The sequence below is a fragment of the Carlito syrichta genome, unplaced genomic scaffold (assembly GCF_000164805.1).
Source record: "Carlito syrichta isolate Samal-C Ts95f unplaced genomic scaffold, Tarsius_syrichta-2.0.1 Scaffold302730, whole genome shotgun sequence".
NCBI classification, from domain to species: domain Eukaryota; kingdom Metazoa; phylum Chordata; class Mammalia; order Primates; family Tarsiidae; genus Carlito; species Carlito syrichta.
Window position 1 is genome coordinate 168,520 of NW_007246826.1, and position 4,735 is coordinate 173,254.

Sequence of the window (4,735 nt, forward strand, 5' to 3'; positions counted from 1 at the left end):
GATTTGTGTATGGCAACATCTTTAAAATTGTTTCTCTAATCTTTCATTTTAAACAATATTTACTGACATTTTACTTAATTGCTATGAGACTCTTTGATTCTCTTACGTTATCAAAGCTTTTATTCTTCTTGCCTCCTGGCATTGATTCTGATAGAAGTTCTCAGTGTTCCCCATTCAAAATTAGAATAAGATATTTGGTGACTTTTCTCAGAGTAAAACTATGATTGAACATCAAATAATTTTTGATTTCCTGACTGCTTTGCAATCAAACCTTTGAAAACAGCTAAAGGCAGTCTGTGCTTGAAAATTCTCTCACACATCATGGTAACGTACAGAAAGCATAATCTTAAAAACCATTTTTTTGGAATTTTGTTGTAAATTTTCACACATATAATATTTACATTTTTAATTCTTAAAATCAATTTTATTTTTTCTAAAGTTATAAAATGAATATGTGAGTTTTGTTTAAAATAAAACTATGGAAGTAGAAAGTTAATAAACTTTCCCTTTTATACCATCCTTTTCCCTCCATAGTGCCAAATTATCTGCCTAGTGTGCATCTCATAATCTTTTCTTGTGGTTCCTAAAGTCATAAAATATGTGAACATAGTTGAATTACTTCTTGTGTGTGTGGGACCATAGCAGACACTTTGACATTGCTTTCAAATTTGCAATTCTTTTTTTTTATTATTTTAAAATTGTGGGGAGGCCAGGCTCAGTGGCTCAGCCTGTAATCCAGCGCCTTTGGGAGGCTGAGGTGAATGGATTGCCTGAGCCCACGGGTTCGAGACCCACCTGGGCAGCAAGACCTCATCTCTACAATAAATCAAAAAATCAGCTGGGCGTGGTATTGCGCGCCTGTAATTCCGGCTACTCGGAAGGCTGAAGCGGAAGGATTGCTGGAGCCCAGCAGGTCGAGGCTGCAGTGACCGGGAGTGGCCACTGCACTCCAGTCTGGGTGACAGAGTGAGAGTCCAACCTAAAAAAAAAAAAATTGCGGGTACAGTTTAGGGTTAGGTATACAAATATTCATTATGCTGGTATCCTTGTTAATGAGGTGTGCCCCCCCTTCCCCAGGTAGATTGCCATTACTGCCAATCCCACCTCTTCACCTCACCAACTCCCCACAGTTTCCCACTAGTGTCAATCCTTTTTTAAAAATTATGATAGTATTCAAGGTCCATTTATGAGTGAGAACATGTGATACTCAGTTCTATGTTTCTGTGAAAGATCACTCAGTATTGTAGACTCTAAGTACATCCAGGTTGCTGTGAATTTCATGATTCTGTTCTTCCTTAAGGCTACGTAATATTCCATTGTGTATATGTACCACATTTTTTTATCCTGTCCTCTTTTGATGGGCAGCATGGTTGGCTCCATGTTCTAGCGATTGTGAACAAAGATGTGATAAGCATATATGTGCAGGTGTCTTTTTTATAGAGTGATTAGAGTTCTTCCTGGTATATTCCCGGAAGGGAGATTGTGGGGTCATATGGAAGGTCTATTTTTTTACTTTTAGGAATCGCTGCACTGTTTTCCACAGAGGATGTACTAGTTTACACTCCCACGATGAGTGTAGAAGTGTTGCCTTTTTGCCACATCCTCTCCAGCATCTGTTATTTTTTGAGTTATTGTTGATGGCCATTTGGAGTTAGGTGGTATCTCAGTGTAGTTTTAATTTGCATTTATTTGATGACTAGTGAGGCTGAACATTTTTTCATGTATCTGTTGGCTGCTCGTATGTCTTCTTTTGGGAATTGTGCTTTCATATCTTTTGCCCACTTTGTAATGGGGCTGTTTGTTATTTTCTTTCCAGCATGTTTGAGTTCCTTGTAGATACTAGATGTTAGGCCTTTGTCAGACATAGAGCTAGCAATTTTTTTTTTCAGTCTGTGGGCTATCTCCCTGCTCTCTTGATGGCTCCTTCGACTTTGGAGAAACCTGTCAGTTTGATGAGGTTCCACTTGTCTATCTTACCTCTTATGGCATGGGCACTTAGGATTTTGATCAGGAATTTGTTGCCAATTCCAATTACTATAACATTATCTCCTGCATTTTCTAAGGTTCTTGCAGTTTGAGGTTTTACGTTTAGGTCTCTGATTCTTTAGAGTCAATTTTTGTGTATGGGGATAGGTAGGGGTCCTGTTTCAATCTTCTGCATTTGGTAAGCCAGTTTTCCCAGCACACTTTACTGAATAGGTTCTCCTCTCCCCAGTGGTGGGTGGTGGAGGCTTTGTCAAAGATCAGTTGGTTTTGAAATTGAAATTTTGCTTCTGGAATCTCAATTATATTCCATTGGTCTATACCTGTTCTTGTGTCAATACCAGGCTATTTTGAATATTGTAGCTTTATAGTAATGTTTTAAAGTCTGGGAGTGTGATACCTCCTGCTTTGTTTCTTTGCTTGCTTGTTTTTTGCTGAGGATTCTGTATTATGTTTCTAGGTCTGAGAAGAATGTTGCTGATAATTTGATGGGTATTGTGTTAAATCTGTAGATTGCCTTATGTAGAATGGACATCCTAACAATGTTGATTCTTACAATCCATGAGCATGGAATATTGTTCTACTTGTTTGTGTCATCTTTGATTTCTTTGAGCAGCGTTTTGTAGTTTTCATTGTAAAGGTCTTCTACATCTCTGGTTAGGAGGTGCCCAGGTGTTTCTTCTTCTTTTTCTTCTTCTTTTTTTGTGGCTATTATGAATGGAATTGTGCTTTTTATTTCATTTTCTGTTTATTTATTATTGTTGTATAGATATGTGATTGTCTTTTGCACACTTATTTTATGCCTTGAGACCTTGCCAAAGTCCTTTATCAGTACAAGGGGTTTTTTGACAGATTCTTTTGAGTTTTCAAGGTATAGACTCATGCTGTCTGGATAGAGGGGTAAATTGATTTTTTCTTTTCCTATTTGGATATACCTAATTGCCTTCTCTTCTCTGATTGCTCTAGCTAGACTTCCAAAACTATGCTAAACAGGAGAGGTGAGAGTGTGTTCAAGGGTTTTTGTCAAGAAGGGCTGCTGGATTTTATCAAGAGTTTTTTTCTACATCTAATAATATAATCATGTGGTTTTTGTTTTTATACCTGTTGATGTATTTAATTACATTTTTGGTCTTACAAGTGTTGAACCAGTCTTGCATCCCAGGGATGAAACCTACTGGGTTGTGGTGGATAATTTTTGAGATGTGTTGTTGAATCCTATTTGCTAGGATCTTGTTGAGAATTTTAGTATCTATGATTATCAAGGATATTGGCCTGTAGTTCTCTTTCTTTGTTGGATCTTTACCTGGCTTGGTTATCAATGTGATGTTAGCTTCAAAAAAATGATTTGGGGAGAGTTGTACCTTTCTCAATCACCTGGAATACTTTCAGTAGGATTGGTAACAGTTCCTCTTTGTATGTTTTGTAGAATTCTGTTAGAAAGCCATCTGGTCCAGGGCTTTTATTTTGTAGGTAGTTTTCTCATTCCAATTTTCTTATGACACAGTCAATTTCCTGGCTTGTTACTGGTCTATTTAGGGTCTCAATTTCTTACTGTTTCAACCTGGGTAGGTTGTGTGATTTCAGAAAGTCCTCCATTTCCCTAAGGTTTTCAAGTTTGTTTCCATACAAGTGTACATAGTAGTCTCTGATAATCTTTTGTATTTCTTCAGGTTCAGTTGTGACTTCATCTTTTGTGTTTTTGATTGTGTTTATTTGGGTCTTTTCTCTCTTTTTCTTTGTCAGTCTAGCTAGGGGATCACGAATCTTGTTTATCCTTTCAAAGAACCAGCTTTTTGTTTCACTGATTTTTTTGTATTATCTTTTTGTCTTCTATGTCCCAGATTTGGGCTTTTATTTTGGTGATCTGGTTTCTTCTCTTGAAGTTAGGGTTTTATGTTCTTCCTTTTCCAGCTTCCTTAGGTGACTTGTTAGGCTGTTTACTTGTGATCTTTCCATTTTCTTCATGTGTGCTTGTAGCAATATGAATTCCCCTGTTACTACTGTTTTCATGGCATCCTATAGGTTTTGGTAAGATGTTTCTTCATTTTCACTTGTTTCCAGGTATCTTTTAATCTCCATTTTGATTTCCATGGTGACCCAGGAGTTGCTTAGCATCATGCTGTTTAATGTCTATGTCTTTGTGGATTTGAGGGAATTTTGTTGGTGTTAATATTTATTCTTATTCCACTGTGGTCTGAGAAGGAGCATGGCAGAATTGCAATATTATGAATTTTGTTTGTATTTGATTTCTGGCCAAGGCTATGGTTGATCTTAGAGTACATTCCCTGTGGTGATGAGTAGAATGTTTATTCTGTGGTTGTTAGGTGGAGTGTTCTGTAGGTAACAATTAAGTCCATTTGATCAAGAGTCACTTTGAGTTTCCAAATTTCCCTGCTGATTTTTTTTGTCTTGATGATCTTTCCAGGGTTTTGAGTTGGGTATTAAAGTCCCCAGCTATGATAGTGTTAGAGTCAATATTTTTTTAAGTTACTTTCTGATTTTTTTTTTTAATGAAAGTTGGTGCTTTTATGTTATGTGCACATATGTTTGGGATGGAGATTTCTTATTGATAGATTGAACCTTTTATCTTATCCATGTTCCACCCAAATATCTCTTGTCTTCACATTCCTCAGTCTTGGCCTGCCATGCTGAGACACAGACCCTGCCAGGCCAAGGCATTGGGAGTGTGCAAGCCCTACACTCCCACAGTTCTCATGAAGAAGATTAAATCAACACATGAAATCAACAACAA